Here is a 26,269-nt window from a genome sequence, read left to right as displayed (position 1 = left end):
ATCAATTTGAACGAAGCAAGCGTACATTACAGTGACACAGACACTAAGTTCTAATGGAGACAAACGAAGATTCAGGGTTAACAAAAATTCTGCAATAAAACAACTAAATCAACAATAACCAACAATAAACAACAAAAACTAAATCCACAGGGAAAAAGAAGTTTAAAAATATATTTCTTACTAAATCTACAGGATGAATGAATCCTTGCATTCACGAATCCATTCATTAATGGATTATTAGAGAGATAACTCGTAGATGTACAAAAAACAAAAAAAAGAAAGAAAGTGAATAAAATTAAAGTAATCAGAGAAAAAATTTTCACTGACTGAAACAAAGATAAATGAAAGGGTAATTTTTTATATTTCCATAACTAAAATGGATCTATATCTGAAAAGAAAGTTATACGCCAAAGAAAGAAATATTGAAAGCATAGTTTTGAGGTTAGTGTGCAACACTCACCAACTATTGGTGAAACTACGTCTAATAGCTGCTAGCAGTATCACGTTCACGGCTATAGTACGAGCGTTTTAACATTAGCTATTCTCTATGAAACTTGATAAGAGGTTAGCAGTTTTTGAGGAAACACCGACTACTTTAAAGAAAGTTGGCCTGTGCCCTTAAAACTCGCTTAGTTTTCTGCGAAAATAATCACGGTAGTTGCTGTCACGTTGTTTTGACTGAAAGTGTCATCTGAATTTATTTAGTTTCATGCTGCAAAGCAAAGACATTACGAGAAACAAGACCCCGAGGATATTTTTCGCCATTTAACAAAACACCAGTAAAAATCAAAACACTGATATCGTTCGTCATATTGCTAGATTTGCTTCTCTAATGTCTTATGCTATCCTTCGATGGCGAATACTCAATTGTTCTCTTTGTCCTGTTGCTACTGATCACATATAATTCGATTATAACTGGCATATAGAATGAAGAGGCTATATAAATGCATAGCTTTCACATAACCTTAAAGTTCATTATGAGAAACGTTTACATGTTAGCGAGTAATGAAATATGCAAGAGCGTGGACGATACTTCCACTAAGTGCGTGTACGCGATTTAGTATAACAGGTTGTCGATAGAGGGCTTTGGTGTCATCTTGAAAGCACTGGAGGACACCCACATTTTGCGAATCACTAGTTTAGAACAGTGTTTCTCAACTTTTTGCTGTGGTGAAACACTTTATTTTAAATTAAATTTGTGTGGAATTGTAGTAATTAAATTGACATCTCGCGTAACCCCGATGATTAATCAGTTTTTAATAGATATTAATTACTGTGATTCTAAATCTTCTAATCTTCTCCTCACTACTTTTTTGAGTACTGATGCTACTAATGTTCACACAATTCGACACACACACACAGTTCACACAGTTCATTCACAATTCCACTAATGATTAATTAATTAATTCAGTTATAACTGCCGCTTTTGGCGCTATTAATCCTAAGCTTCTGTCTGATTATTATTTTATTTCTGGAAAAATTTTGCGTTTTATCTTAAATTCTATATTTAATCTTAGCCTTATTATTGATCAAGGAGCTTTTCGAATTTCTAAGGTTTCCTCGATGGAATTACTCAAGGAGTACTTTCTCTGCTCTTCTTCCCCCCCCCCTCTCATTCCCCTCTTATTCACACTGGTGTACCAATTATTGACTGCGTTGAGGACACTGGGTTTCCCGAGAAAGCTCCTCTGAGTAATGTCTTTAAAACGATTCAGGACTTCTCTGCGTTTGGAGTTTCTTTTAACCCACAAAAATCTGTTCATTTATCTATTTAAATGAAACTATTGCTTTCTGTTTATCCTCACAAATGCAAAAGTAGCCTATAAGAAATGTGTAAGCACACAAGGCTCTGAGAAATTTCTTTCATCTCCTATCGGGACTTATCGAATGTTCTTTTCAGGATACTGAGTGCCTATTTTGTTTGTTGCGTGTTGCTTCCTGGTCGCAAACTTAAAAGTTTTTAACCCACAATAAATCACATCGCTGAATTTGAAACGCAGTGGACTGTGGGGTAAATTATGTAGGAAAAACAAACCATCGTCTCGAGGACAGGCTTAAAAATCATGCCAGAGCTATATATGACACCACCCTTTTGGATTGAGCAGCTAAGCAGCACTCTGGGAAGAGGGTATGGCCCTGGACATATCAAATTACTGATCACTTCACCAACGTTCAACATAGCCGATGTTTGAAAGAAATTCACATCTGGCTAAATAAATAAATAATAATCTTCATTATAGGTAGAAAATCTAAGGTCCATGCTGCGATTTCATCCAGACTATTCCTTTAAAAAAAAAAAGAACGTTTCAACAATTTCCTCTTCTTAAAATCTCTCACGGGATTATGGAATTGGATTCTTTCACCAAGTATAATAATAATAAGATTCTTTATTAACATAAATTTTATACAATAATGATTCCGTACACAGAAATCCAGAGGAATCTTACAATTTGTTGTTTATACAAGTGATTTTGTTTTATATAAAAAATAATAATAATAATAATAATAATAATAATAATAATAATAATAATAACTATATAATAATTAATAGATCAATGCAAAGATGATAATCAGAATGTAAAATGAATGAAGTAGTAATTACAGCGAAAACGGACTACAAGTTGAGCAGAACATGAAATGACATCGGCTAGCTAAGATCGGCACTTACACAAATGTCCTTTACAAACAGCAAGATGGGCCAAGATGCCATCGCGATATGCCTTGTCTATAGTCCACAGGTCGATGTCGATGTTGAGCGAGTTGAGAGTGTCCAGAGTCACATTAGGGAAGTGTCTCCTGAAATTCTGTAACCGGTGGAGCCTTGAGCACAGGGAGGGAGTACTACGGAGATGTCTGCCTGGCAAATGCCAACCAACCGTGTTCCAGATGTTGATATGATCCTGCTTAGCTGAGCACAGATGAAGGAATGACTTTATTTTTAGCACATGGGCTCTGTGGATTATGGGCGTATATTGCAGGTTGCAACAGAGAGTAGATTTAGATGTTGTGTAGTTCTGGTGCGACCACAAGTTGGCCCACTTCAGCACCCAGAATTCGAGGCCCCATAGTTTCCTGAGGCTGGTGGGTGGTGCCGCCGACCAAACTTCCACGGCGTAGGAGAGTACACTACAGAAGTAAGTTGTGAGGTACTTCTAACCTCCAAATACAGTTTTGACAACTTATTCGCTAACATCACGGCAACCACTTTTTGCCGGAAAAGCTGGCTGTAAAAGGAATTGCAGTAACACTGTTGACTGTATTTGGAAGTACTCACATACGCGAGGAAACATTTTCAAGAATGGAATTTGCAAAATCGAAATTTCACTCAAGAATACTTGATGACTATTTGCATTACTATTTACGCATATATGTCACTTTCCAATAGATATTTTCTCGCGGCTAAGATTCAGACGCTATCCTCTCATTCAAATTCAGGTTGTTTCTAATTTTCCAATTTCTAAACGACATACATTTTGGCGCTGTTAAATTGCAACACAAAAACTTCTAAGATATATGACTTTATGCAATTTTTTTGTTCTGTTACTAAATTACTATTTTGATGTTTGTAGCAGTTACTAGTAGCAGTAGTATTAATTTCTTTTACGAAAACTTGTGTAGAGTTTTTAATATTTAATTAAAAACTATCAAATAGACCCATAATATATATTTGATCAATTTTTACTGATTCAGTTAATTATAAAACTTATATGGCCCACTCCTACTTCACTTCTCACTGGTAGGATCCGCCTTATAAAAAGCTTGCCCTACATCAATAGAAATTCACTAATATTGGAAACCACCATAATGCATTCTAACCGTTGGCAGAGAAAGGCAGGGTAGACATGGGAGGAAGGGGTACAGAAGATTTCCATAGTTTTAATAGTTTACTAAGAATTTTTAATCTCTTTCATTTTTTGAAACAAGAAACAGAGGAAGAAAGACTGGGCGAGTTAGCTTTCCCCAACTTCGACTTTATTTGGCTTACGCTGCTTAGCGTTGAGTTGCAAAGAAGCTATACTCCGCGAAGTTTTTTAAAAAAAATTTACGTATAATAAATAACCTTCAGTATATTCCCCATATCAAAATGATCGAAGTCAAGTCTCTCTCTCTCTCTCTCTCTCTCTCTCTCTCTCTCTCTCTCTCTCTCTCTCTCCTTCCCTCTTCTATCTGGGATAAAACTGGCTATTATGTGTCCCCTTCAAAAAATAATAAAAAATAGATTAACTACTCCATATCCTTATCCCACCTTCTCAATATGATTTTCTCACTGTACCTTTTTTTTTTTTTTATTTTTATTAATACATTTTATCTGTTCCTGGTTTTTCTCTGTATGATTACGAATAAGTCGGTTCGCCAAGGTGAACGGTCTCACCGTTTTGTGGTCTGCTAAACGCAAGTAATAAATAATGTTCCTTCCAACGACCAAATGTCCATAAGATACCGTCGGAATCAGAGGCGCTTTGTCATCACGCCTCTGAATACGGCCTTTTCATGAAAAATGTTTGTGCAGGTATAATAGATATTTCATATTTATTTTTCATGTTTAAATGTTCTTAATGGCTGTTGGTATTCGCATATCCCTGCATAGCGTTTGTCGACTGCACTTATGCTGAGTAATAATAGCCTAAAGCGCCTTAACATTTTCTCTACTAAATGAAGATCACATGTCCACTCTCTCAACCGACTCCCTGAGGACGACTATCGGAGCTGACGTTATTAACACTGATGAGGAATTTATACGTTATACACAATAACAATATTTTTTTCAATATTTTACAGTATAGCTACTGTAAAAGTATTCCTTTCAATAGTAAAATTTTCCTGCCTGGAAAATACTGCAGTTCTAGTGAAATGAGCAATAAGTCAGTTGAAGGTTCTATGCATAGCTGTCTGGTCTGTCTGAAGAAGGTGAAACATATACTAATCTGTAGTGCCCGTTTCCTGTGCAGCAAATACTCAGGAGTTGACTACCCAATACAACATAGGCCAACCCAGAACAATATGATTCTTTTCTTTTTTTTTTTTTTTGTGGTGAGGTGGTTTTTTTTTGTGGTGAGGTGGTTTTTTTTTTTTTTTTTTTTTTCCACCCCACTCCTCTCTGGTGAGGCACTGGGCATGCCACACTGTCATCAGGGGCCATCTTCCCTATCGGCATCCTTCTTCTGTTTCCTACCCTCCAGTCTTCTGCCTACCTCCCTTACTTTTCTCTTGCACAAATTTTTTATATTTGTATATACCCCACAGGTCTAAATCTAAATACATCAAAATTATTGCCCGACCTATTTGGCCCTAGAACAAGTTATCAGCGAACAACCCTACGCTCTGTTAAAATTACAACCGTTGCTCAAGAAACAGCTATCGTCTCATTCTCAAATCTGGTCCTAGCCACTGAAATCCCAGGAAAGTAGGTGGCAGGACCCGCCAGAGTACTCTAGCATCAGTGGTGCACCCGGTCAGCCTCCCAGTGGCACGGTGTGGTAACGTCGAGTCCCACTAGGGGCTCGGCGGCTAATAGACCGGAGGAATAAAGGGCACAACACAATATATAGCACATCACCCCCCACATACTTCAAATCTCTGGCCCGATACAATGTATATCCGCGGAGATGGGAGAAATCCCAGGAGCCGTTAGACACTAACCTACCTTACACCATGCGTCGCACGTATGGGCTATACCAGAGACGACCCTTACGGCATCCTCTCTTAACCAAGGTTCATCGGCGTAAACGACTCGCCTGGTACAAAGAGCATGCAAGTTGGACGTTAGAAGACTGGAAGGTGTGCTGGTCGGATGAGTCACGTTATTTGGTCCACACCGTGGATGGTCGTGTATGGATTTGGCGTCAACAACATGAGGCTCTTGATCCATCATGCATGGTATCAAAATGGCAGGCCGGTGGAGGCGGTTGTATGGTGTGGGGCATGTTTCACTGGCAGGAACTTGTACCCCTGGTGCATGTGGAACAACGTCTCATTGATCTTCGCTATCGTCAACTGCTTGCTGACTGTGTACGCCCACGCTATGTTACACTTTTTCCCGAATGGCTATGGTGTCTTCCAAGATGACAATGCGCCGAGTCATCGGGCACTTGATGTGCAGAAATGGTTCGAGGAACACAGTTCTGACTTCCAGCATATCGATTGGCTTCTGAACTTACCCGATATTAATCCCATAGATCGCTTGTGGGACACTATGGAAAGGCATATCAGGCGTTTGGATACACCAATCACCATACCTGCATTGCTGACCGCATTACACAGCTTGGTTGGCCATACCTTCCAAACGGTTCCGACATCTTGTTGAATCAATGCCACGTCGGATAGCTGCTGTACTGAGAGCAAAAGGAGGATCTACGAATTCAATTACCTGGATGGCAGCCGTGTATCCACGGCGGCCATACAAGTAATTGAAGGGACACTTTCCCTAGATCCCTGGGCCGGGGGAGTCCCCCTCCTCTTTCGTCCTTCCGCCTCTTCACCTTACTCTAGTTTTCTTTTCCTCCCTGGGAAACTCAGGGAAACTGCTTGTCCTCCTTCCTCCCAGGTAGTAGGGAAGGCCTTCCCTTCCCGCGGCTAGGGATGAGTACCTGGAAGTGGAAGTCTAGGTGATCACTGCTTCAAGGTAGCCAACACACAACACTACACCACAGAACACACACACAAGCTCACAGAAAATTTTTCTGTCCTATCACTTTTTCCAGTGCGGGATGAAAAACTTATTTTTCTTTTCTCTGCTTCATTTTCCCTTATTCCAGTTCAACCGACACAGGACCTTCCTTCCTGTGCGGGATGTATTTTTTTTTTTTTTTTTATTACGCGACACACTGGCCTTACCTTGACAGAGTCTGTAAAATACAAATACAGTTATAATTAGAGAGAAGTTTATAATTTACAACGTAATTCTTAATGTCGCTCATCTGCTGTGTCTTTTTTTTTTTTTTTTTTTTTAATTTCATACTTTTTTGCACTTAAATTTACGGACTTTGTCATTTTATATCCATTCAGGCGTCTTAATACATTAAAATGTGACCGCCAAAAGCTTGGCTATCAGTAAATTATTTCCATGTTGTGTCTGAATATCACTTTCAGAGGCTAGCAATCTTGCTACCAATCACACTTCTCTACAACCGCTGACGTGTGTTAGGAGTAAAAGCAACTAAGGCTATAAGACGTTCAGTACACTGTGTCTGTAACTTAGTTCGGTTTGTTGTTTTCTGGATGAAAACCCTGAGTTTCCGGAGGGTTAAACCATGAAAATCTCGTCTAACAGAAAAACTACGTGTCAGCCACCCATATAATACGTAGGGATTTCAACCTTCCACCACAGCTGAATAACCTGATGGACACCAAGTTAAATAGGCTGCAGTCATGCTCCATCTCTCTTTTCAATGATCAACCCACAAGAGGTGAAAATAGACTAGACCTGATTCTGTCTCCTGGTAAACGTCTAATTGATGTAATCCCAGAAACATTTTTGCTATTCGATCACAGTTAAATTTCTCATATTCTCATAATTCTATTCTATTCATATTCTATTCATAATGTTACCCTATATTGACTTTAGTGTTAAGGACAAATGTAAGAGCCAGCTTGTGACTTCGCCAGCCTTTCTGGTTTCGAATAAATGCTTATATGCTTATAGCTGTATGCCATGGAATTGTCTTATCACACGTGACGCCTTACTCGCAATATCTCTCTTAACCAGTTGGATCAACTCTGCTGAAGAATTTACGGCTTCCAAACATGTAAAAATTTCATCAAGGTCGAGAGCCTGGTGAAACTCAAGCCTAACTTTCTTGTTTAAACGAAAGCAAACTTTGTACAGAACATGGAAACTGTCAAATGATACACAAAAGAGGATTAACTACTCATTGGCCAGAGCAACATTTAATATGTAAAATTCTAGAGCAATCAACCGCTACATGAAAGATATACTTGACAGGGGAAAGCTACCCCGATGCAAGCATAGGAATGACACATAGCGAATTGACAAAGACGCTTGGACGGACCACATCGGTAAATGCTCCAACATACATAATGAGCCATAAGTTATGGAGTTTGAATGGGATCCGTTGGTTCATAATCTATTGCATCTACACTCTTGAAAATACTGAAGAAAGCTCTACTGCCCAAGTTGACGGATCAGATCCTGGCCAGTCGGCCTCAACAAATTCATTATGCAATATCTAATAGATCAACGATTAAGAACCTCCTTACATTGCAAACCGCGATACTGAGCGCTTTCCAAGCCAGAAATGAAGCTGAAATAATATTGCTGTCTCCGATTATCTGAATGTACATGCCCTTCTACATCTGCTGCAATACGCCTTCCAAATAAAAGGAAACTTGCTGAAGTTCCTGTAGTCCCTACTAACTTGTCGTTCCATTTATTTGCACACAGACAGTGAGACCGTCCCAAGCAGGAGTTCCACAAGGTGGCGTCTTATCCGGACTCCTCTTTACCGCAATGATGATCCCGTTCTGCGAGGGCAGGGATGATGTATACATGTACACAGATGATATTAAGATTCTAACGACCATCCAACCGTCCTTGTCTAATATTGCATTTGTGACCAGATAAATCAAAAGCTTATGGAGTTATTCATGTATTAGATAAATTTGGCCAGGTCCTAAATCCACAGCAGACTGTAATGATGGTGTATTCTCTGAAAAAAAAAAAAAAAAAAAAAAAATCACCTATGGGATGCCTATCCCAATTGTCAGAACTTATAGAGATTTGGGAATATTTGACACTAAACTTACATTCACATCGCATATTGACTTACTTGTAAAGACAATGAACCAAGTACGTTGGACAACCAAGCAATACCTCTTGCACGTGAAACAAACTGCGACAACCGCATAATATATAAGAACCACAGTGTATTCGGCCATATTGTATGGTGCTGAACTGTGGGCATCAGCCACCCCTATACACATGAGGAGAATATATACGAGTGAATTCCGGCTGCTGAAATGGGCGCCAACAATCTCCCCATCAGATATGGAAATTTCTGCTTCCCCCTACACCAAGGACCAACCAGATGGCGGCAGTTTAACATGAGACGTCTTCCTGACATCATTCACGAGAGAAGACTCGTCTTTGCCATCAAAATGATGGTTGGCATTATTTCAGTACCAGATTTCTGGGCTAACTGCGGATGGAGGATCCCGGTTCCAAGCCTTAGGGCTAATCCAATCCTACAGGCCATTCCAAACCGGTTAAAGCTATCTGATCGGTTCCTACCTGTGCAAATGCTGCAAGACATACAGTCCTTGGACAGCGACCTCTACAAATTTGTAGTCGATAAGGAATATAGGTAGAAAGTACTCGGTCGACTTCTTTCCCAGGACCGTGTCAGAGGACATTAGAACCTGATCTCGGAGACCTATTCATCACTGCCTTGAACCCATCATCCCAGTGTTCAAACCTTTCAGGAGTCATAATGCTTTTTTTTTTTTTTTTTGTGTGTTATTATGTTGTGTTATTGTGATTTCTTTTATGTAAACCCCTGAATGGTAGCCGTGAAGGGAGTTGTATACAGCAATGTGCTTTCTGTATATAATAAAGAGTTCTTCTTCTTTAAGGACCAAGTAGCTTGCTGAACAGCTAAAATTACAGCGTTTACCAGACATCACTGCCTGGGAACGATTGATAACTACAATAAAGAAGATGATTGGGGTAATATCATCATCATGCTTCTAGCAGCTATGTGAGTGGCGCATCCCGCCATCTGCTTTAAGAGGAACGAAATCCCTGAGGATGAAAACCAACCGACTGAAGATAGCGGATAGATTAATACCAGCCAGGGCGTTGGAATCAATCCACAGCTTATCTTGGAATTGACCTTGAAAGGATACTAGAAGATCCGAACTACAGGAAACAAACCGCGGTGTGGTTCGCTCAGGCTACTGTCGCCTAACAGGTTGTGTGTTTTTTGAACAATTATGTGTACTCAATGACGTGCTAATGTGAACAAGTTATTGTTGTAGGATTTTAGGAGCATCGGTGACTTGAGGCTATATTGCTCTGTGTACCTTGTCTGTAAATTGCATTCGTTCTGAGGTAGATTTTCTGTTTGCTGGGCGAGAAACCCAGGTTTCGGAGAACAAACCATGCTACCTTCGCCTGAGACCGACTAACTTAGTCACGTTGTGAAAAATCCCCATAAAAATTCCTCATGTCATTGACAAGACTCGCACTCAGGTGTTTTTCACCAAGTGTGGGGAGGTCGGCAATTCTACCAACTGTGCTACCCACGAGCGCATGTGAACAAGTGCATCACGTCTATAGTATATTCAGTGGTGGTGCTGTTATACTGAGAAATTTGTAAGTTAACTGCCAGGACTCTAGACAGAAATGCAGTGTAAATATAATCGCTATATATATATTTTAGCTATTCCACTATACAGTATTCTGTAAGATGTCGATCCTCTGGCATTTACTGCCGTGATGGGAATTTGTCATTCACAAATGTACCACTTTATTTATTTTATGCGGAGATGGGGGAAACCCCTGGTGCCGTCAGACAACTAACACAACTTTATTTATTTTAGTAGCACAAATAAAGATTAATTTATTTAAATATTCCTCGCTTCAATGATGGGAATCGAACTCGGGCCTTCGGTAGTTGTTTAATTGATCAAAAGTTGTGCGTACTACTGATTATTTAATACTGGAGTTCTGGCAGTCATTTATTTTCAATCCACACGTGTATAGTTACTTATGTATTTCTAATCCGAGCACTGTGCACGATTATTTATGCCAGAAAATTCATTCTTTACTGATTACATAAATCAGTTGCAGTACTGATTTAAGTTCAGAAAAGTGTCACGCAAGTTCACATTTAAATCTCGTGACGGTCTCCGTTTTATTCTCATCTTCAGTTTCTTGCCAAAACAGGGCGTTGTGCTGTCCGCATTTTGGCAGTTGTAAAGAAATGCATAATTTATGTACATTTCGAATTGCATTCAAGGGTTGCCTTCGGTCGTTTAGTATCTTCGAAACCACACTTCACTCAAATTTGGAATTATGACAGATACTGACTGCACTCTGCTGGCGATGAAAGAAAACTTTGCGGTCTTTTTTTATTTATTTTTCATTAATACACTGGTGTGCAAAACTTAAGGACCAACACTATTTCTAAAGGTTACAACCACAAAATCTTTACTTACGGTACTCTTTACTGATGAGAGTAGATTCAATCTCAGCAGTGATTCTGGACATCAGCTAATCAGGCGAGAGGTTGGCACACGGTATCACCCCGAAGATTTAACAGAAGATTTAGAAGATTTAACACGAGAAAAGCATTAAGGGAAAACAAAGGACTTAAATCAGCAGTCATGAGCAGTAATACAGAAAGACAAATGATACTGAAACTGAAGAATAGCGATAGTGTACTTATAAATAGCAGAGAAGGCATAATTCAAATAGCAGAAGACTATTATAAAGAGTTATACAAGGAGCAAGGGAATGATGCCAGCAGTGGGGAAGATGGATCGCAAATTAGTAACACATACAAGGTATCTGATGACGTAGAACATGCGTTGAAGAAAATGAAGAATCAGAAAGCCCCGGGGGAAGATGAAGTTACTGTAGAGTTGTTAAAATTGGGAGGAAGAGACATGACACAAACACTGGCAAGACTCTTCACAAAATGCATTAGGAAAGGTGTGACGCCTAAGGAGTGGAATAATGCAATCATAGTTTTGCTGCATAAGAAAGGAGATAAATCAGAAATTGGAAATTATAGACCAATTAGCTTGCTATCCCACATCTACAAGTTGTTCACAGGGGTCATCACTAACAGATTAGAAAGAATATTTGATGGGAATCAACTGAAAGAGCAAGCTGGCTTTAGGACAGTTAGTTTAACTTCTGTTCCGGGTAAAATAATGGAGTCGCTGCTTAAAGATGCATTGCAGGATCATCTAGACAAAACTGCAGCAATAAATAATTCAGACACAGCATGGGTTTGTTAAGGGAAAGTCTTGTCTGACAAATTTGATACGATATTATGATGTGGTTACAAAGGAACTGGATGCAAAAAATAATTTTGATATCATATATTTGGATTTGAGGAAAGCTTTTGACACTGTTGCGCATGGAAGACTTTTGTACAAATTGGAGCAGAATGGTATTAAGGGTAAGTTGCTATAATGGATAAAAGAATGGTTAAGTGCGAGAAGACAGAGAGTGGTAATCAATGGGTGCTGCTCTTCTTGGACTAATGTTATTAGTGGAGTCTCACAGGGTTCGGTGTTGGGTCTACTGGTGTTTTGTATATTTATCAATGATACTGATGAAGGTATATCAGGCTTAGTGTCGAAGTTTGCAGATGATACAAAGGGTTGGCAGGGTTGTTAATGACAGTAATGGCAGTGTGCTACTGCAACAGGATCTAGATAATTTGGGCAGATGGGCTAGGAAGTGACAACTGAAGTTTAACCTTGACAAATGCAAAGTACTGCATATGGGTAGAAGTAACCCCAGAGAAACGTGCCAACTGTGTGGTACTACACTTAAGGTGGTAGAAAATGAAAAAGACCTGGGAGTAATTTTGCAGTCAGATATAAAGTTTTCTGAGCAATGCAGACAGGCTGCCAGGGCAGGTCATGGTGTTTTGTCAATGATATATAGAAATTTTGCTAGCAGGGAAAAGGAGGTGATTATCCCTCTGTATAAGGAAATGATCAGGCCATGCCTTGAGTACTGCGTACAGGTCTGGAGGCCTCATTTTAGGAAGGATGTAGATTTACTTGAGCGTGTACAGAGAAGGGCAACAAGATTGGTGAGGGAAATGAAGGAATCCTCTTATCAAGAGAGGCTTAAGTTCTGAAAATTGCAGTGGCTGGAGACTAGGCACCTGCGCGGTGATCTGATTGAGGTGTATAAGGCCTTGAATGGGTTCAGCACGCTGAATTCTGATGGGATCCTTCCACTTGTTCAGATTACGAACCTAAGGGGACATAAATTCAAATTAAGAAAGGACAGATGTAGAATAGATGTGGGGAAATTTGCCTTTAGCCAGCGAGTGGTTAATTTCTGGAACAAACTTCCATCTGTCGTTGTGGAAGTTGATAGGTTAAATAAATTTAAGGAGGAACTGAACAGGCATTTGGAGGGAATGGTGTGATTTTTTTTTTTTTTTTTTTTTGGCTGATGCTGCATAAGCTCATACATTTGCTTTCTTGCATCACATGCCACTACTACTACTACTACTACTACAGGATTCTCAACTATGGATCACCTTCACGTAAAATCACAGCTAATGGAGAAAGCAAATGAATATAAAACACCATTATGCCTGGCATTTGTGGATTATGAAAAGGCATTTGACTTCATATAGCATAAGGCAATGTTTCGGGAACTGGAAATAAAAGGCATGATACCCGATATATTATGATTTTGAAGAAAATACACGAGAACGCTACCTCCTTTATTAGACCAGACAAAGACAGTAGCAAATTTAAAATTGAGAAAGGAGTTCCACAAGGAGACACAATATCTCCGAAGTTGTTTACTGCTGCCCTTCAGGAAGCTTTCAGAGCATTAGACTGGTCCCAGAAAGGAGTCAATGTGAATGGAGAGTACCTAAACCATTTACGATTTGCAGATGACATTGTGGTCATAAGCCACGATCCCAAAGAATTAGAGGAAAATCTTAATCAGTTACGTACAGTTAGTAACGATTTTGGACTAAAGATGAATATGGCTAAAACAAAAGTAATGATGAACAAGTATGCCACAGAAAGAGAAATAATGATTGGAGGAGCAGTAATTGCAAAGGTGGAGTCATATACTTATCTGGGACAAGTTATTAGCTATAATAATGATAAATGTCTGTAAGTCAAGAGAAGAATAAATTTTGGATGGATAGCATTCAGGAAATATAGTCACATACCGAGGAGCAATATCCCAATTTGTCTGAAACGTAAAATAATGAATTAATGTATACTCCCCACCATGACTTATGGAAGTGAAACTTGGGCACTCACCAAAAGAATGGCAGAGAGCTGAGAACTACACAGCAAAGAATGGAACGAATTATATTGGGAATCAGACTGTTAGATAAGAAGAGAAACACATGGATTAGGCAGTAAACTCAAGTAAAGGACATTCTTATCAAAACTAAAGAACTAAAATGGTCTTGGGCAGGAAACATGGCTTGAAGACATGATGACAGATGGACTAAGAAAATAACAGAATGGTACCCAAGAGGAGCTAGAAGAAAACCTGGAAGACAACGGCGGAGATGGATAGATGAAATTCATGAGTTTGTGGGTAGTAAATGGATGGCCATTGCAACAGAAGGAACTGGAAAGTTTCTGGAGAGGCCTTCATCCTGCAATGGATTGAAAATGGCTGATGATGATGATCACCCCGCAAGCATCACTGAAAGGGATCGATATGGCGGTTGAGGTGTTCTCGTCCGGGAATGAGTTATCTTGGATGGACGTACACAACTGCAGATAGTGGAAGGCTGTACTGTAACTGGTGCACGGTACTGTTCTGAGGTAATCTTTCCCCATGTGCGTCTGTTCCGAGGTGCCATTGGCCCCGAGTTCGTTTTTATGGATGATAACGCCACACCCCATCGCACTCCAGCTATTGATATGCTTTTGGAAAGTGAGGTGATTGTTCGTATGGATTGGTCTGCCCGTTCCACCGATCTAAATCCCATCGAACACATATAGGACACTCTGGGGAGACGCTTATCGGCACATCCACACCCACCAGAAAATGTTTACCAGCTGAAGATGGCGCTGACAGAGGAATGGACGATGTTACAGCAAGAACTTATAAACAACATTATTCTAAGTATGAACAGGCGGTGCAAAGCCTGCATCGACATTAGGGGCGGCCATATCTCCTACTGAGGACCAACTCTTCCCTTTGTTCCATCTTTGGCAGTGATGCATCTGTATCATGGCAGCCAGTGCTATGTTGCCATTTTTGAATAAAGTCCCCCTGCACCGTTTTGTTTCCGTTGTTGTTTCCTTCATCATTTCTGTACCTCACGAGGTTCCTTTGGTATGCTTTTCCCATTTCCAGGCCACTCCTATGAGAAGCTATAGGTGAAATCCTGACTGGTCCTTAAATTTTGTACACAAATGTACCAAGACAATAGGGGTGGTAGCAAATTAAAAAATACTAAATGAACAAATACATCAAATTAAATTATCTGTACAAAAAAAAAAACAAAAAAAACAAAAAAACTCCAATTTTCTTTTAAAAATAGTTAAGCTAGCAAAACACGTCTATTCTACACCAATAATCAATCTTACGATTTAAAATAACTATAATAGGCATACTTTGCCTTATAATACGCCTGTAACCATCCAAAGATTTTTTTTTTCCCTTCTATGAGGAGTATTAAAATCAATTTTCAATAGTGTTTTCATTATCAAAAATATTCCGGATAATTTATTTAAGAACAATAAAATTCACGTCTAAGGCTTGAATAATATATAATCACGTTATGTAATTCAAATAATTATAATTATATTTTACTGGAGAGTATCAATTTTTAAATGTTTACACGGTACTTCTCCATATCTTATTACATACGTATATAATCATGTGGTAACTACTTACGTATCAGAATTAAACTTAAAATTCCAATTAAAATCATGAATTTAATTGATGAATTTAATCATAAAAAATGTGTCAATTTTGGGTTGAACTTTGGCCCTCTTCCAAATAAACTAAAAGGGTTATTAATTTTAAATCCCCCGCAGCGTTACCACCCAACAATAAAGTCAACCGATCCTTCGCCGCTTTGAAACCTGGCATGTTTTTTTCTTCTTTCAATATGAAACTTCTTTTAGCCATTCGTTTCCATAAAAGTCCTGCTTCATCTATGTTAAAAACTTGTTGAGAAGTATAACACACAATACCCCTCTTCAATAATTTTAACAAGTTCTTTTTTGAAAGGTTCGGCTCCTTGATCAGCGCTTGCGGCTTCTCTCTGGATTTTAAATCTATTCAACCAGCCCTTACTAGTTTTAAATGGTTCCAATTTTTTTTTTTTTTTTTTTTTTAGGTGAGTTTTCTTCTGATCATCATAGAGGCTAATCTCTCTCTCTCTCTCTCTTTTATTATTTATAATATTTAACTTAACTGAATTCTGTATTTGGTATTATCTTCAATAAAATTAGTCAGTCTATCCATTTCAATCCTAATAGCCTGCCTAGTCCTAGTTGCTTGCAGTGGAACAGCTATCTTTCCCGCTGCTAAAATTAATTCTTTATTTTTTCATAATTGTTCTTACAGTTAAACTTGCAAGTCCTAAATTATGGCACACATCCGCTTGTCTTTGACCGGATTGATTCGCTTCAAAATGTCTAATTTAATTTTCTAATTCAGTAGTATTTTTCTTACATTTAACTCTTCGAAATTGTAACTGCGTTGGTTGCATTAATTACGATACAATGTTCAAGCCCGTTTTGCACGATGTCTAATACGGTACTGAGTGATGACTAGACTTCGGATAAATGCATATAACGCAAATGTTACAAGCAATATACGTGATCATTTTTTAAAATGTTGATCTCGGAACTACGTAACAAGTCACTGTACTGCAATTAAATTAGCGTGCGAGAGAATTTCACTGAGCGTGGGAATATTTCTCAAGTCGGTGTAGGAAACGTTTTAACCGTATTTTTATATTCATTTTCAAGCTATCGACTCCATCAAATGAAACGATTTCGTTAAATATGCCAAAAATGCAATCTGTAAAAGAGCGTTATAGTGATCTGTGACAGCATTATAGTCAGATACGGGTTATAATATAAGAACAGCGTTATAGCGAATCAGCGTAAAGCGAACCGCGATATAACGGAGGCCTGCTGAATTTCTGTTCTAAATAAGGGTCAAACCGTCATTTCTGTTCGCCATTTTGAAAGTGAATTCTGTACTGATATCACGGATTATACTACTGTTTTACATTTAATTTAAATTAAAAACCCCTCACTATGGCTCCTAAAGTTAATAAACCACCTACAGAGAAGAACAACATTAAAGTTTTGTGACAAACTTGATCAATAAAGAAAACAGAACGGAGTGTAAGTAGGAGAGTATTAATGGCAGAATATAATATTGGATCGTCACGAGTTTGTTTTTTTATGTGCAGTTAATAAAATTTCATTCTTAACCCCCAATGTTTCTTATTTATCCTCATTATTTCTGCATTAAGTATATTAAAAACAAAACTTTCTAAATAACGGAAAAATCGAAATAACGGCACCTTGAATTCCCGAAGGTACCGTTACCTTGAAAGTCTATTGTATGATTATTAAAAAAAAAAAAAAAAAAAAAATCTTAATGTATATAATTTATCCAGGGCCAAAATAAATATTTTTAATTGCAATATTTGAAAAGTCTCTAAATAACGCTCTCTGTGTTAACTTTTGTAATCAACCGTTAGGGGACGTTATGGTCTCTTCAATGATGGCAGCGTTCGGCCATGCGTTCTTTTTAAACGCGTACTACTGTTCACGTAGTCAACCTAATGTAATTAATATAGTTTTTAATCAGATAATATCACCCATTAGGCGAATCTGTTATTCACTAAAAACTCGAGGCACTACTGTGACCGGTTTCGGAATGAAATGAATCCATCATCAGACAGCAGGTAGCCCTATTAGTAACCTTGTGTCGAAGGGTGAACGGATGCATCGATTCTAAATGGGTAGCCAAGCGGTAGATCGGAAGGAAAATTTCAAATGTAACTTGGTTAAACCTCTCTGTATGAGGCTATATTAAAACATAATTAATAAAAGGCGAACCGTTTCAAAAGCGGATTATTGCAATATTTGAAATAGCTTCTAATTAAGAGCTCTCTGTGTTAACTTTTGAAGTTTACCGTCAGGGGACGCCGTGGTCTCTGCAATGACGGTGATAGCGCTCGGCCCTGTGTTATTTAGAAACGACTACAACTCTTCACAACACAGTCAACCTAAAATAACTAATACCGTTTTTAATCAGACTACAGTTCTTGTTGTTTAATTATTAAAAACGATATAATGTTATTAGTCATTTAACAACTATCCACGGAGTCAATCTAAATTTAGTAATCAATATCGTTTTTAATCGGACTACACTGCAGTCCGATTAAACGACTACAGCAGTAGTCGTTTCTAAAGAGAACATGGTCGAGCGTTGTCACCGTCACTGGAGAGACCACAGCGTCTCCTGAAGGTTGACTGCAAAAGTTAATACAGAGAAGCGTTACACAAAAGCGGTTTCAAATATTGCAATAACCTGCGTTTGAAACGGTTTCTCATTTATTAATTATATTATTTTTAATTGAAACAATTGGATATTTCATGGAGTATTTTAATTAGGTATTTCGTGAAAGGGTCAAATTGTCATTGCTAGAATACATAATGGCCTCTCATGCATGTTCCACTTTTCTTTTCTTTTCTTTTTTTGTCATTTTTATAGCAATCCCAAAGACGTAAGATTGACGGACTCCATGATACTGTGGATGGATTTAGTAGACAGTTTCTGTACTTGAGCATCCGTAGATTGCAATTTCCGGAATACAGATAAGAAGAATGATGGTTACTCCCAAGAACAGAGGTGAATAAAAATGAATAAAATTTAGTGAAGTGAGCATGGAGTTCAATCTTGAATAGGTGGTAGGTAGATGGTTGCCAAACATATCCAAATTTTCCTGGGAGCCTAGCGTTTGCGCGGCGAGTATAAATAATCGGAAGTATGAATTGGGTTATGTCGTGTAAGGGTCAAACCGTCATTTTAAAATACTGCATGATGACTGCTTACGTATGTACCACCTTTTTTTTTTTTTTTGTCATTTTTATAGAAATCCTAAAGGTGCAAGGTTGATAAAGTTGTTGCCTCACCACCATGCTCTAGGGAAAATTAAAATCCCTCATTATAAGACTTTCTGATTTACTGGCCCATTCAATTTCTCTGTATAGTTGTTTGTGATACCCATCACAGTCAGTCATATCACAATCACATCACCATCACAGGCTTATGACTGTGATGAATAAAACGAACAAACGACGGACATTGCATTCCCTGGTCTTATGTTTATTGCCAAACATTCGTCAAGAAATATAGAAAAATTAACTGGTGTTGTCGAGATATGGTGTCAAAAACTGAGGTCTACATAAAAAAACGAGGTCCAGTGGAAGAACTCCTGCAATGACTTGTGTTACTGCTGTGGAGACTGTTCTGCAGATCCGATGGATGGCCAGAAGTCCCCGTTTGACAGGGTTCAGTTTCTCTTTAACTTTACACTTAACTGCCCGGCGAAACCACGCTTCTGCAGCGAACGTGACTATAGGGAGGAACACTGCCTTCTAGTAAAGGAGTATTGTGCGCTTGGAGAGCCCCCAGTCACTCCTGGAGATCCTGACTGTCGAGACTGAGAAGTTTCTTACTTTTATGTTGAGATTCTGGAGATGAGGGAGGAAAAATCGATGATGATCCTCAGAATTCGGGTTTGGGTCACAAGAGGTAACTGCGTGCCTTGGATTTTAACTTGGGGAGGGGGCTTCGAACGTCCAGTTTGGCTCCAAAGATCATCATATTGGTTTTTGTTGGATTGATCCGGAGCTTATTGGTTTGAGTCCAGTCGGCAAGGTCGCCAAGAACGCGGTTTGCAGTGGTCTCAAGGGCTCGCAGAGAGCAGCCTGAGAAGATGATGTTGATATCGTCTGCGAATGCAATTATCTTGGTACTGTCGAAGCTGCGGCGAAGCCAGTCCTGAAGAACCAAGTTCCAGATTAAGGGGCCCAATATGAAGCCTTGTTCGCATCCCTTGTAAATTGGTCGTGTTAGTTGCTTATGTCTTGCCTGTACTGTAACGGTTCTGTCGGTGAAGTAGTGCCTAATTATCCAATAGAGTTGTGGTGGGCAATCAGCAGAGCGCAGCCTCTCAAGAGCACTCTCCCACCATACCCGGTCAAAGCGCCCCCTCAAAGTCTATAAAGACGGCCAATTCGTACTTGGTCTTGGAGGTTTCCAGATGGGGTATTATTTCTGAGTGCATCCTCACAGGAGCGACCTTGTGTGAATCCATATTGTGAAGGAGAGATAAATCCTTTATCTTGAAATATGCTTATAATTTTTATCGCTATGAGTGGTTCAGAAATTTTACCAGGGTTTGGTAAGAGAGCAATGGGGCGGAGTGACCGAGGTTCTGTTGGTGGTTTGTTAGGCTTAGGAATGAGTCGGAGAAGTGCAACTTTTCAGGGAAGAGAGAGAGAGAGAGAGAGAGAGAGAGAGAGAGAGAGAGAGAGAGAGAGAGAGAGAGAGAGAGAGAGAGAGAGAGATTCTCTGAGGCAGCGGTTAAAAAGGAGAAGTAGGTGCTCAGGTTTCAGATTGAACACCCTTTGTATGAATACATACTCAATAAGATCAATGCCAGGGCATTTATTCAGGTTGATTCTGTTCATTGCTGTCTCCAGTTCTTGGGATGTAAAAGGTTCATCAGGTGAGGATGGTGTGTAGAGTGAATTTCTTCTTCTGATATCTGCATGTTCAGGTTTGTCTTCCATTGGATCGTCTGTGGGGAAAAGTTCCTCAATTATGGCACTGATCGAATCGTGCCAGGTTATGGTTTCTTGTTAGCGAAGATGTACTGAGCCAAAGACATCTGGGGTGTATGTTTTCCCCGTGGAGATTTTATAAAGGAGGCCTCATGGGTTAGAATTTCCTGAATCCTTGACGAAGTCCATCCAGGTTTGTCTTTCCCTGTTGGCAACCGCTTTGGTAAAGGTGTTCTTTTTAGCGAGATGGATGGCATGCAGTTGTGCAACGTCTTGGGGCAGCCAATTTCTGTGACGTTGTTACTCCTTACGCACTCTGTGTGCCTTTCCTTAGTACAGTTAGCTCGGCGTTCTACCAGGCACAAGTTTTAGGCTTTATGGTCTTTTTCTTCGCCGAGCGATATGCAGCTAATCGGAGTGAGCTCTGGTACAGGTCCGTCAGGTCAGCTGCACTCTTATCGGATAACGAGGGTAGATCTGGAAAATCTCTCTATATGGAAGAGTCAAAGGCTGCTCAGTCAACGGCCTTAGTCGAGAACCTGACAAACCCAGTAGGGGCAATATGAGGCACTAGGTTAGGTGTATTCATGCTGATGTGGAAACTTATCACTCTATGATCGTTTAGGATCCAATCCAGAATGATGGTCCAGTCGCAAATCAGGTTTCTTAGGTCATTGGAGGTGACTGTGATGTCGAGGTTGGATTTCCCTGTAGCGCTGCAGTAGGTGGTGTATTGACTTCGTTTGTTGTGAATGGTTAGGTTCCGAATGGAGATCAGGTCCTCAAGCAGGAATCCTCTGGAGTCCAGAACTACCGACTGCCAAAGGGTGGATTTGGCATTTATATATGAGGTGATAATAACCGCACTGGACCCTTAGGAGTCCAGTGCGAGATTTAGGTAGTTGAGTGATGGCTCAATGTCATAGGATGGCGGGCAGTATAAAGAGATGAGATAAAATGAAATGAGGAATATATCACCTGAATACAAGTTGCATACTTCGTGCACAGGCCATAGATGACATTGGTCATCTAAGGTGGGATGGATGATCCAATGGTGAATAGAGAAGCCCTAATCTTCGTAGTGTTTCCTATCTGAGGTCTTGAAACCTACGGTTCCTGTATAGAAATAATGTCCATTGAGTTTTCCTCTGCTGCACGTCTAATTTCATCTGCTACTGCCCTAGACCGGTGTCCATAGATCTGATGACCGTTAACTAAATGGTAGAGGTATAGCGATGCCTGCAGGACACAAGGGAAGTTGAAGGCTGAGGGCTGGAGGTTCTATTTGTGGGATTGGGAAACTGGAAGGTGGCGGCTTTTTGGTGTTTATTTATCAGCGGTCCTTAGTCTTGCCTGGTCCAAAGCTCGTTGATATTTTGGGCATGCACTGTCCCTCACAGAATAGCTGTGTCCCCTTTTCCTCCTTTTGCAGTTAGCCCAACTTGGTGCATCATCCTTATTTGGGAATTCAGCATGAACATGGCCACTGTGAGCGCAGTATCCACAGGTAGGAGATTTGTGGGAGCAATACTGGGCAGGGTGTGCAAATCCTAGGCAGAGGAAGCACTTGGTCAAAACTGTGAATGGTCTGAACCAGTGTGCACTGCACCCCAGACAGAGATATTCCAAAGACATAACCGTCTTGAAGAGATTTTGGGGTGAGTGTGATTACCTGATGCGAAGCAGAGATGGAGTTTGATTTAGTGGTAAATCTAATGGTAATTTACTTTTTAACTTCTTCAAAAGAGAAACCACGTCCCACGAGGTTCTTGTGGAATAGGTCATCCAGGAAATCCTCGTTAGTAGTATTTTTTTCGACATCGTATATTAGAATAGAGGGGGTTGGTCTGCTTGGGTGGGTTTGCTTTTACTCCTGCATTTTGGAGAGTTGGGGAAATTGATATAGATCCCAGATCGTCCTTGGAGGCCGTTTCAAGTAAAACCACCTTATTGCGGATTGCTCATAATGACTTGACTCTAACCGTCTTGAAATCACTTTTAAGTGTATTTTGCACCAATTCCTTGGCATCTCCACTGGTCTTGAGATTGGATACATCCGTTGCTCTCAATAAAAGGATGTTCTGTACCTTCTGGAGGTTAGGCTCAGCTGGCGGGGCCCAGGACGATGGAGAGGTGGTAGGAAGGGAGGACCATCCCCACTGAGGACATTGGCATATGATCTAGGAACTGCTTTGTGAGGTCCCTCAGCTTGCTGATACTCTTCTCTGGAGGTCTCTGGTGTAGCAGGTGGGTATTTGGAGATGGTGTCCAAGACCTTTTCTAGGGTGCTTGTACGAGATTTGAGCTCCTCATTGGCGGTCTTCAACCTTTCATTATCAATTAGGAGAGCAGTGGTAATTGTCTCCAAACTGTCCCACAATTCCTGGATGTGGTTTGCAGCAGATCTGGTGAATCTACTGGACTCCTGGTTCAGGAATGCAGCAAGGCTCTTATGGTAAATGGTGACAGCTTGATGTGGTGAGGTTGCATTGATGTTTAGGTTGTGTGTGTGTGTGTTGGGTTGCATGAGCAGAGCCCGGAGTTTCCCCCATTTTAGGTAGGTGGTGGGCGTCAGGGTGCCCGTAACATGGATGACTGGACCCAGGGAATCTCAGCAGAACATTGCCCAAAGCATGAAACCGCTGCCACCAGCTTGTTTTCGATCCACAATGCATCCAGACGCAATTACTTCCACAGGTAAACGACGCACACGTACCCGGCCGTTCACATGGTGCAACGGGAAACGTGATTCATCGGATCAGACGACATTCCTTCCAATCACTCAAGGTCCAGTTTTGATGCTCGCGTGTCCATTTTAGGCGCTGTCACTGGTGAACCGTGGTCAGCATGGGCACTCGGAGCGGCCTGCGGCTACGCAGCCCCCATTTTCACCAGGGTTCGATGTACTGTGTGTGTGTTGTGACACATTACTCCCATCACCAGCATTCCAATTACCGGCGAGTTGCGCCACAGTCGCCCTTCTGTTGCGACGTACCATCCAGGAAAGCCTTCGCCCACCTCGAACATCGATGAGTCGTGGTCGTCCAACACCTCGCCGGCGGCTTGTGGGTTCCCCTTCCTTCGACCACTTTCGATTTGTACTAACCACGGCCGACCGTGAGCATCCCACCAGCCATGCCGTTTCGGATATGCTCTGACCCATTATCTGGTAATTACAATTTGGCCTTTGTCAAACTCGCTCAAGTCCGGTGCCTTTCCCATCTGAAGAACAAGAGTAACACTGATTAATGGATCTCAGTATCAGGTGTTTTTATACCGTGTACCGATCCGCGCACGCGCCGTAGTTCACCTGCAGCTGCTTCGATTTGCATAGCTCCTCGGTGGTCATAATGTTTTGGCTTATCGGTGTATATTCACCTGGTATAACAGTGTGCTTGGTTGTCATTTAATTTAATCTATACGATGAAATGATGAGTGGCTGTGAAGGGGGGGGGGGTTTGTGTAGCAATACTTCTTGAGGGGGAATCGGCTAACTTAGAAATATGAAATTTGATATAAAGCGCTCTAAAATGTTCTAAGCCTTGAAATTTTGAAAAAGAATTGAGCTACTGTTTCAAGTTCATAGCAGTTTCTTTAGGATAGAATCGGATGGCTACGATAGGGAATTGGGCTAAAACTTTTCCAGGAACGAGTAAAACATAGGCTGAAAATTTACGTCGAGCAAAACATAATTTCATTTATATACAGATTTTTATTGTGGTAAAATGAGCAGGGGGGGGGGGCTGTGAAATCGAAATAAAGCCTTAACGAAAATACGTGTGGTTCCGCTGAAAATCTCTTCACATGAAAAATAAATTTTTGTCTCCAGGCTTTCTCCACAGACAACTCTTGAACAGATGTGGTTTTATTTGAATGAAGACTTAGGTATAGACACAGAATTACCAGGCTGACGACCAAACAACCATACTATGCATCATTCAAAATCGCTACAGCAGAATAAAACTACAAACTACTCAGCCTTGCATCATCTTGGCCTGCAGGGGCACTAGTGAATCACTTCTACACTACAAAGCGCACCTCTACCAGGATGCGGTATTTCAAACGGATTGAAACCACAAATAATGAAAGGAAAACCTGACTCAGACCTGCCATTAAGTCTAAGTTTGGGGAGAAACATTCCGGTTATACTGAACAGGACCTTCTTAAAGGTTCAAGCACTCTCACAGAAGCTTGCCAGCGACATAATCACCCGTCACTAACGCCTGAGGGAAGACATATGAAGATTGAGGTGAGAACTACCTCCAGAACGAATCATAGACGATTGATGAAGGCCATCAGAGCTCCAACAAGGGCATACATTCAAACTTCTTTAATGTGCACAATTTTCTATCAAAACGCTAGAAGCCTGAGAAATAAACTTCTGACAATGGAAATTCTTCTCTTGCCAAGGTTGTATGACAAAATTTGTATCACAGAGGCATGGCTGTCCCCCAATGAAAAAGACCTCACATTCTTTCAACCGGCTTGCTTCTCGGGCATTTTTGCCTCCAGGGAACGGAACACTGGTGGTGGTATAGGCATTCTCTTCAACACAAAAATTCTTACTGACTAGCTCAGCCACTCCAAAACCAGAACTGTTTGAAGCTGCAAGAGCCTCACTCAGCATTCAAGGTCACAGACTTGACGTGTGCACAGTCTACATCCCCCCTCCCACAGTAAAGAACACTTTACAAGAGGTCTCCAACTGGATCATTAATCAATGCCACCCCAAAGCAACATTACTTGTGTATGGAGACTTTAACATTAGCTCAGGCCAGCACAGTCATCGCAGATTGTTATCTTCTAATCTGGCTGCAGTAGGTCTGACCCTTCAGAATTTTTCCCCTACCAGAGGCGCTAACCTGTTAGACCTAATGTTTGCAACAGACACGCTCAACGTTGACAGCCAGCCTGAAACAGCCTTCATGTCAGACCATCTATCAGTAGCCCTCATTCTTCCAATCACTTCCAGGACATCCTGGCAACATCAGGCACCAGTTAAGAAAACTGTGATTAGCCCTTCACTCCTCAATCCTGAGAAATCATGCTTCACAGCATCCATTTTTCCTTGGGAAGCCCCAAACCAATGTCATCCACAGCTCGGGCTGCACTTTCTTACCTTCTGGCTGCAGTCTATTGCTCGAACTGCAGCGTCAAAAACAGTTTCAATCTCCTGTCGGAGCAAAGCATGGTGGACCCAAGATCTCAGCCTTAAATTTCAGAATAAACAAAGACTACATGCAAAATGGAAAGCAAAATCAGACCCACTAGAACGGATTGCACACTCAAGAGCCCGTGCCCAGTTCAATAGAAGCAAATCTGAAGCCATGAAAGCCTACATCGACAAAACAATCAAGATCGGGAAGGCACCGTTTAAGGCAAGGCATGATGAATTCCCTCAACAACTTAATCCGATCGAATGGCTAGACTACATCACAAGATTTAAGCCAAAGTCAGCGTCAGACCTTAAGAGCATTCACAACAGTTTTCAGCGAGATGTCCTCGCTTCCATCATCATCATCACAAAAAGAGAACTTATCCAGGCCATCAATGATATCCCACCAACGTTTTGCACTGGATATGATGGGATCCCACAATTCATTCTTAAGAGCATTAGTATTTTCATCATTAATGCACTCTTAGGTATCTTTAATGGAATCCTCACAACGCAAAGTTTTCCAACAGCCTGGACTCAATATATTGTCCAACCAATCCCCAAAACACAAGGAGCGACCTCAGTTTC

This window comes from Mastigoproctus giganteus, chromosome 12 (genome assembly GCF_048544385.1).
Source record: "Mastigoproctus giganteus isolate SK-2022 chromosome 12, ASM4854438v1, whole genome shotgun sequence".
NCBI lineage: Eukaryota > Metazoa > Arthropoda > Arachnida > Uropygi > Thelyphonidae > Mastigoproctus > Mastigoproctus giganteus.
Note: the sequence above shows the minus strand (reverse complement) of the source record.